This window comes from Gymnodraco acuticeps, unplaced genomic scaffold, assembly GCF_902827175.1.
Source record: "Gymnodraco acuticeps unplaced genomic scaffold, fGymAcu1.1, whole genome shotgun sequence".
Taxonomy (NCBI): Eukaryota; Metazoa; Chordata; class Actinopteri; order Perciformes; family Bathydraconidae; genus Gymnodraco; species Gymnodraco acuticeps.
The window spans coordinates 42,910-52,500 of NW_022990479.1; positions in this window are offsets into that span (position 1 = coordinate 42,910).

Consider the following 9,591-nt stretch of genomic DNA (forward strand, 5'->3'; position numbering starts at 1 on the left):
AGCACAGACGTCCAGTAACAAACCACCACTCCGGTTCAGATCAGGGGGGCCGTTCCTCCCAATCACGCCCCTCCAAGTGTCTCCATCATTGCCCACATGTGCGTTGAAGTCTCCCAGCAAGATTAAAGAGTCCCCTTCAGGAGCCCCATACAGGACTCTTTCCAGGGTCTCCAAGAAGGCCGTATACTCTGAACTGCTGTTGGGTGCATAAGCACACACAACAGTCAGAGTTTTCCCCCCCATAACCCGCAGGCGTAGGGAGGCGACCCTCTCGTCCACTGGGGTAAACTCCAACAAAGAAGCACCTAACCGGGGACTTGTGAGTATCCCCACACCCGCCCGGCGCCTCACACCTTGAGCAACTCCGGAGAAGAATAGAGTCCAACCCCTATCCAGAAGTAAGGTTCCAGAGCCGACGCTGTGCGTAGAGGTGAGCCCAACCAGATCCAACTGGTAACGCTCCACCTCCCGCACAAGCTCCGGCTCCTTCCCCCCCAGAGAGGTGACGTTCCACGTCCCCAAAGCCAGCTTCTGTCGCCCGGGTCTGGTCCGTCGAGACCCTCCGCTTTCACTGCCACCCTTCTGGCAGCGCACCCGACCCCATCGCTGTTTCCCGTAGGTGGTGGGCCCGCGGGACGGAGAAGCGGAGGTGTTGCCCACGTTGCCTTTTCGGGCTGGGCCCGGCCGGGCTCCGTGGCAAGCCCGGCCACCAGACGCTCGCCGACGAGTCCTCCTTCTGGGCCTGGCTCCAGAAGGGGACCCCGGGCTTCCTCCGGGCCGGGTATCCTCACTTCTTGTATCGTCTTTCATGAGGTCTTTTGAACCAATCTTAGTCTGGCCCCTTGCCTGAGACCAATTTGCCATGGGAAACCCTACCAGGAACACAAGGTTCCAGACAACACAGCCCCCAGGTTCATCAGGGCACACAAACCTCTCTACCACGGTAAGGTGCTGGTTCTTCAGAGAGGTGAACCAAAGGTGCAAAGGTGTGCTCTTATATTAAATATTCATAAACTTGCACATGTCTAATCTAGAATGAAACTTCAGGAGACGTAATGAAATGTCTCCCTATAGCATATTTTAAAAAACATTTATTTACATGTTGTTGAATCACCTACTTTGCATATTTATTACTTTTTCACCAACAACTTCCCCATAATCAGAAAACCATCTGTTTTTGTTTTTAAGAAAACTAAATATCTGTGGAGAGGATTTGTAATTAGGGTCAACACCTAACATGTATTTATAATGTAATGATACATTCCTCTAAACCCCAAGAGGCCGCATCGAGCTTTGCTCAGAGGTCAGACGATGATAGAAGGAGCTGCTCTCTTTCAGTAGACCACAACAGATACTTGTTTTTATTGATTCACTGATATATGGTTACAAATGATTACAAATGATAACAATGATTAAATGATGAAGAATCTGAACTAAACTGCTGAAACTCAAGTCTCAAAATAAAACCATAAATGCTTAATATCTAAAAAGGTAAAAATGCAAAGTAACTGAATGCAAATCTTAAAAACAGGAGACGTTTCTTTCAACTCTGTCGTCACTGACACCTGTTTCATAAACAGCACATTCCAGGTGAGCATCATCATACATGGTTAAAGAAACACCACGAACATCAGCATTTTATGCACAAATGATTCAATGATGAAGAAAAAAGATGAACTCGACTGACAACAATCAAGCCTCAAAATAAAGCAACTCATGATGAACATCTAAAACGTTATAAATGCAACTCGTAGAAAACTAGAAATGGAGTTTTTCCTTGTTTCTACTTTCCAGCAGAAAGCTGCGTCTCTTTTAGATGCAGTTCATGTGATGAGTGTGATCTGAAGAAAGTGAGCTGCAGGTCGAACATCCTCATATGTGGAGAATACACAATAACATCAGAACAAATGATTACACATCGTCTTTTACTCCAAACATAGTTTAGAAATCAGTAAAAAGCCTCAGAAGCGACAAAGACTTTCTGCAGAACTGTCAACTAAAGATTCAAAGGCATCATTTTCTTATTCCAAAGTATTTGCCTCAGTCAATTTACTTTACATGAAAAGATCAAGTCATCAAATCATGCATTGGTTTATTTGCCATGCTTTAGAGGAGAGAGAGAGCTGCTGTAGCTAACATTGACCAGCAGGGGGGGCTCTTTCCTCTATTTGAAACCAGAGCAACAATCGAGGGTCTGTGTTCGTCTGGAGAATGTAGTGGACATTTTTATTCTATTCCTTATATGTTTAAACCAAATGTTTCTCATTTGTTTAGATGTGCTGTTTGCCTTTATCTTCTCTACTTCAAGGCCACAGAGCTGTTTTGGCTACTGAGTTGACTCACACAAAGTCACACGAGAACTTCTACAGCTCAAGGCCAGGTGTCTAATAACAATGTGACCGTGTGAAGATTTCTTACCTTCCCACCATTTTCCTCCCTTTATAAGCTTTGCTATCATATTGAACTGCGCACACTCGCGCAGACTATCCTATACTCTGTGAGACCTGTGTCTATATTTTATTGTATCTGATGTTTGTTTGAGGCCTCGAATAAACATCACCAGAAAGACAACTCTGTCTGATTCACCATTTATTTGTTTTCTGACTTGTACTCTACAGTATTGGGGTTTTTAGATTTCCATAACAATTGGCGTTGTCGGCAGGATCTATGCAAGTTCGATTGGGAACACCTCCGGACGCTGGTGGTGGCCGGCTCCAGGATCCTCGGATCTTCCTCTACCCCGACAGAAACCGTATGGGACGAGAGGACCAGCGCCGGGGGTGGAACTGATTGACTTCACGAGATCAAACGGACTTAGAAAGGCTTTCCAATACTGGGTGAGATGTACAATGTCTAAATTGTTTAAAGTTAAACGTAATTAAAACTCCATGACGTTTATGAAAGGGGCTGCTCGAAGAGGGTTTATCCCGTCGTAGATAGTGGGTTTACGATTAGTTTTTTGTGTGATTTGTACTGTGAAACAAACATCACATAGGGTTTATCCCGTCGTAGATAGTGGGTTTACGATTAGTTTTTGTGTGATTTGTACTGAGAAACAAACATCACATAGGGTTTATCCCGTCGTAGATAGTGGGTTTACGATTAGTTTTTGTGTGATTTGTACTGTGAAACAAACATCACATAGGGTTTATCCCGTCGTAGAAGTGGGTTTACGATTAGTTTTTTGTGTGATTTGTACTGTGAAACAAACATCACATAGGGTTTATCCCGTCGTAGAAGTGGGTTTACGATTAGTTTTTACGTGATTTGTACTGTGAAACTAACATCACATAGGGTTTATCCCGTCGTAGATAGTGGGTTTACGATTAGTTTTTGTGTGATTTGTACTGTGAAACAAACATCACATAGGGTTTATCCCGTCGTAGAAGTGGGTTTACGATTAGTTTTTTGTGTGATTTGTACTGTGAAACAAACATCACATAGGGTTTATCCCGTCGTAGATAGTGGGTTTACGATTAGTTTTTTGTGTGATTTGTACCGTGAAACAAACATCACATAGGGTTTATCCCGTCGTAGAAGTGGGTTTACGATTAGTTTTTGTGTGATTTGTACTGTGAAACTAACATCACATAGGGTTTATCCCGTCGTAGATAGTGGGTTTACGATTAGTTTTTGTGTGATTTGTACTGTGAAACAAACATCACATAGGGTTTATCCCGTCGTAGAAGTGGGTTTACGATTAGTTTTTTGTGTGATTTGTACTGAGAAACTAATATCACATAGGGTTTATCCCGTCGTAGAAGTGGGTTTACGATTAGTTTTTTGCGCGATTTGTACTGAGAAACAAATGAGGTGATTTTGTCATGGGAGCAAGGCAAAGTAGGGGGCTTGTACACCCTCCTGAGGGCCCGATTGTAGACGTCATGAGAGTAAGATATGGTGAGGACAGTCTGTCTAAATTAAGTATATGGAGGGAAATGTTCGGATTTCCAAAGGGAGGTTTTTGAGTAAATTAAAAATCAAGAAACTAAAGAATAAATGTATTCTTCAAGAAAGAAGTAGAAATAAAGTTAAAGTAAAAGACTTATATAGAAAACTGGACACTCACAGAAAGTGTTTATAATAAATACTGGGAGGATTAAGCAGAATGCCGTGAAAGAAGGCAGTTGGCATTGGGCATTAAAGAAAATATTAAGGTTGAAGATGAATGTGAAGAAAAGAAGGAAAATAAATTATTTCCAAAACCATGTAAAACCCAGACATCTCTGTGTTCTTCCATTGCAGGCCTGGATGACCTCTCCTCGACTGGGTATCCTTAACCTCCCCATCTGGGTACAACCCTGGCAATCCAGCTGGCCCACCTCCACCGCCACTACAAGCCCCAGCCATGCAGTCAACTCCAAGCTCGCCACCCCCATCAGCCACAAGTAGATGGGGACAACAGCGGGATAAACAAACCCAAGCCCAAGCAAGTGTTTGGGCAACACACCTCAGTAATGCCTTTCTCAACGGACTCACAGACACAGCGCAAGCTACGCAGAATGCTGGCCAGTCACAATACCGAGGGAGAGGCAGAAGAGGTTTTCCGAGGCAGAAGACGAGAAGCAAGACCTTCATTTGAGAAAGATGTTTCAAGTGTGGCAGTGTTGAACATTGGATTATGGGACTGCTCACAGAACACTGGCGAGTGGAGGCACAGAGGGGGACAGCAAGGACGTCATTCACAATCAGACTGACCTACACCAGATGGGGAGGAGGGGACCCGATCGAGCGAGACGGAAATTCAGCCAGCATCATCGAACCAGGGAAGTGAATACACACACACACACATCGAAAACCTTGAAAATGGGAAAATGTCGAAGACATGCCTGTGGTTAAAGAGGGTACATATTTGAAATATGACAGTGAAACAGCATTTGAGAAATGTCCCACACTGACTTTGGCTGTCATGGGTGTTGATGTTTTTTTTTTTGGGATTGATTCTGGGGCTACACATTCTATAGTAAAAAGGGCAGATTTGCCTGATTGCAAATGTAGAGGTAGATTATGCACTCAATAGGAGCGGCTGGGGTGACTGTAAAGGAGAAGTTTTTGTATCACTTCAGAGTGGAGATAACGGTGATGATAGTCAATCCATTTCCCACATCAGTAAAAAAACAGTTTCTTTTATCCTCCGTCTGCCTAATACATTTACTGGGCAGAGATCTGAAACTCCGGTTCAGCTTAGGCCTCATTTATTCCACAAATGAGGGGTTTAAAGTCCGGCAGCCATCTCCTACGATGATTCAAAAACTTTTGATGATAAAGAACTGTGTGAATGTGTATTAAATGGCTGCTGACATATCCTGATTCTCAGGCGTTGTTGCGTTTGACTGATCAACGTGTTTTTCCACCTGCTGTGTTCATGGAGGCTTCTCATTTGCATTATACGTGCTAACGTTGTTAATGTTGTTAATCTGTGTAAATGCTATGATGAGTTTTTCTGTTAGAATGTGTGAATGAGGAGCTCATGCTTAAAACTAAGCTTGGAGTTTGCTGCGCAGTGCTGGTTCCTGTTACACTCACACCCACACAACACAAACTGTGTCAAATCCCAGGGGCGGTCCACACATTTCACTAGCCAGGGGGCCCACTGATAGATAGAGGGATTTGGATCCAATCGTTAAAGATTTGGAGTCAGTCACTGATTGGACATCTACACACACAGAATATGTTATGTACTATATGTCAGGTGACATGTATAAGATGAAAATGTGCACAAACGTAGCCGTTCTGCGCACATTGCTGTTGGTTGAGGATGATGAGGTAATTCTCATATCTTTGAGCTTCCTGCCGCGCTTTCAGATGGGCCATACTCACTCTGGGCAGCTCACAGATATGACGTATGTTTAATGTCCACGTTCCGTTCAAATCAACCCCCGTACCCATTGAAACGTGAAGCTGTTGATGGCATTCGGTCAGTGTTTACCTCTCTGTTTAAACAAGGGGTCATTATTCCGTGTAACGATTCCGGTACGCACTCCAGTGTTTCCTGTCAAAAAGATCAGAGACAAAACCTCCTGACGAGTGGAGATTTGTCCAGGATTTACAGCTGTAAATGCTATGCAGCTATGCCCGCTCGTCCCAAGTCCTTATCTGATTCTTTCAAAAGTTCCAGCCTCTGCAGCATTTTTTTACTGTAATAAGATCTCTCAAATGCATTTTTCAGTGTTCCCGTACACAAAGACAGTCAATTTTGTTCACATTTGAATATAAGAGTAAACCTTACAGATTCACACGTTTGTGTCAAGGCTACTGTGTACAACCAGGCATTGACAAGGTTGGTCTCTCTCCAGAACAGTGTGATACCATTTCCTTGTTAAAATACCTCGCAGCCGAAGGCCAGAAGGCCAGTTTGTCTAAACTCCAATATGCACAAAGAACAGTTACATTTTTGGGTCATGTCATTTCAGGAGAGGGGAAAACGCTTTCAGATAACTCACTAAGCGACAGATGATGTCATTCTTGCGTATGTGTGCATAACACACGGCTGTTGTTATGCTTGCTGTGATGTTACATTAGTCCGTTCTCTGCTTGAAATTATGCCGTTACAAGTTTCAAAGTTGTATTTATCATCTGAATTTACCGAAACAAGTTTGGTATTCTGAAGCCAATACTTTGTTTATTCTAAAACAGATGAAAACAAACGGTCTTTTATACAAAATGGAAATATTATACAAGTAAAACTACATGTTACTTTAATCCCATGTAATTGTAGAATGAACACAGTCTTCATTTGTATAAGTCAGGTGTTTTGAGTAGTCAAAATTACCTACAAATCATTGTACACATTTGTAAATATTATTTTCCACTTGTTACCATTGTGAGGTTATTTTGTATGCAGCGCTGCGTGATTTTGTAGCTAGAAATTCAGACTAAAGTACTCAGATATTGTACTTGAATAAAAGTAGAAGTACCAGAGTGGTACAGTAAAAGTCCTGCATTCAAAATGTTCCTCAAGTGAAAGTAGAAAAGTATTCTCATCTAAATATAGTGAAAGACAGTAAAAGTAGTCGTTGTGCAGATTGGTCCATTTCAGAATAATATATATGATATGTTTTATAATGATTGATCATGAAAGTGTTCTCAAAGCTGGTGAAGGTGCAGCTAGTTTGAATGACTTTGTATACTGCAGGGTAGCTGGTGGATTTACTCCAGGTGGAACTAAAGTCTGATTCAACACTTGATTAGATTTCACATCATTCATCCACATCTGGAAAGTAACTAAAGGTATTAAATAATTAAGTGAAGGAAAAGTACACCAGGTACCTCTGACTTATGTTTACTGCCAACCTAAAAGTATTTTTTTTTTAAAATAGTAATCAATGATGTTTTGAGAAGTTATTTGGCTGATTGTTTTTATATCAGCTCAGCCAGGTTATATGGGAGGCCCAGTCTACGTACACTCTAAAAACAAATGCTTGGCTTAACAAAGAGAATCAAGGCAATAGGTTGCATCGATGGTTATTGAGTTAAGACAACTTCTAATGACATTTTGTTAAAGTAACAAAGTTATTTGAGTTAGGGGAAGAGGCGTTTCCTCTACAATCAGAGGTGTTTTCAATTACCACTTACTTAATAATTGGTAGCATAAACACAAGTTTTTAAGTTGATTACTCCAAACGTTCCAACTTGGTTTACCGTATGATTTAAATGTAATCTTAAGTTGTGTGTACTTAATTACCACATGTTGAACATGGACACATGTTTTTAAGTTGACAGCCATTTGTAAATTAAGTTGCTCCAAATAATATTGTATTCAATCGGGTTTTCCTTTTAGCTTATTCATGTTTTTGCCTTTAAAGAAAGACATTAATTGATTCCACAACAAAAATATTAGGCAATTCACTTTTTATTTTTGAACTGCAGTTGGTTATTTCAACACATGATGTTTCAATCAGGAGAGTTTGAATTTCAAGTTGTATTTGAATGACAAGACCTTAACTCAAGGTGTAGAACAATTAAGTTATCAAGCCAATTGCATTACAATACCTCAACTTGAATTTAGGGTGAAGTCAATTAACGCAGAAATCAGAGTTCAAATGACACAATTAAGTTGCAACTTAAACTGTTTATCTAAAATCAATTAACTCACATTTTTTATCTTGCAACCAGTGCATTTAATTAAGTGGAGGTGAAAGGTCGCTTGAATTGGGTTTTTAGATGTACAGATCACTCATTTTGATATTAATATCAAACTTAGTTTTCTTTTCTTTAATTTTTCATCCTCGTGTAGAATGCTATCACGAAACACACATTTGGTTGTTTATAGCATAAAGAACATCTGAGTTAATGTGAGGTAGGGAAATACTCATTTGAGTATGTGCATATAAATATGTAATTTACAACAGCTGTACGATGCTTGAAAAGTGTTTGAATTTGATTTTGGAAAAGGTGTAAGAACCCTCTTATTGACCTTTGCCTGAAGGTGACGAACACGACTGTGTGCACACCTAGACCGGACTTAAAAGACGTTCCTCTGACCAACGCTGACCTCATTTTGTATGTTGATGGGTCTGCCTGTCGCGACCAAGGGGGCACTAATCGGGTGGGGTGTTTTTCCTGTTGTTTCAGATTCTGCTGTACTCCGTTCCGGACCAATCCCATGTCTCAGCACAAGCAGCAGAGCTCATCGCACTAACTGAAGCCTGCACGTTTGCAGAAGACAAAACCGTGACTATTTACACTGACTCACGCTATGTTTTTGGGGTAGTGCACGATTTTGTGGCTATTTGGAAGTGTAGACAATTTCTGCAAGCAGTACAGACCCAGTTTCCCTAAGAAATTGGGTCTGCTAATTTACCTGCTGACTCAGCCGCAAAGGAAGAGTCTGATTCCTCTCGCACCTCACGCACCTTACACTCATTTGTTAGAATGCCTGTCTCCTCCTTCACTGACAACATGTCGTCACTTCAGCAGCTAGCTACACCAGTTGAGAAGGCTCGGTGGAAGGCTGCTGGGGCTGTTTTTGACACATGGGTTGGACAATGTGTAAAAAGGGGGGATGTTAGAGGCTATAAATCAGATGTTAGAGGCTATACATCCAGAGTGGTTCTGAAGGGGGGTGAAGGGGGGTAATTTGCATTAAGACAAATTCATTTGAGCACCTAATGCTGGATTTCATTGAGCTTAGCCCATCAGAGAACATCTTAAATTAGAACAACGGTTCACATTTTGCTAAAGAGAGAACGGCACAATCAAAAACAAACTAGCAAAATGCTGTGCAGACACAGGTCTGTCATGGACACAAGCTCTGCCCATTGTGCTGATGTACATGCGGATGTGGGAACGAACACAGAGCCAACTCAGCCATTTGAAATCCTTTTTGGGGCTCCTCCACAGATTGGACTCAAGGCTCCAGGATGTCCTCTTCCCTCCACAACTTTGTGTGAGGATGCTATGTTGCTATGTTGTATGTTAACCTGTCATCCACTTTAGCGACTGCCACTGGTCCACTTCACCATCTCCAACCCGGCGACTTCGTGCTGGTCAAGGATTTCCGGAGAATGAGCTGGAAATCCAATCGTTGGCCCCTACCTGCGTCTGGTCAACCAGACAGCGGTCAAGGTCGCCGAGAGAGAGCTACGTGGG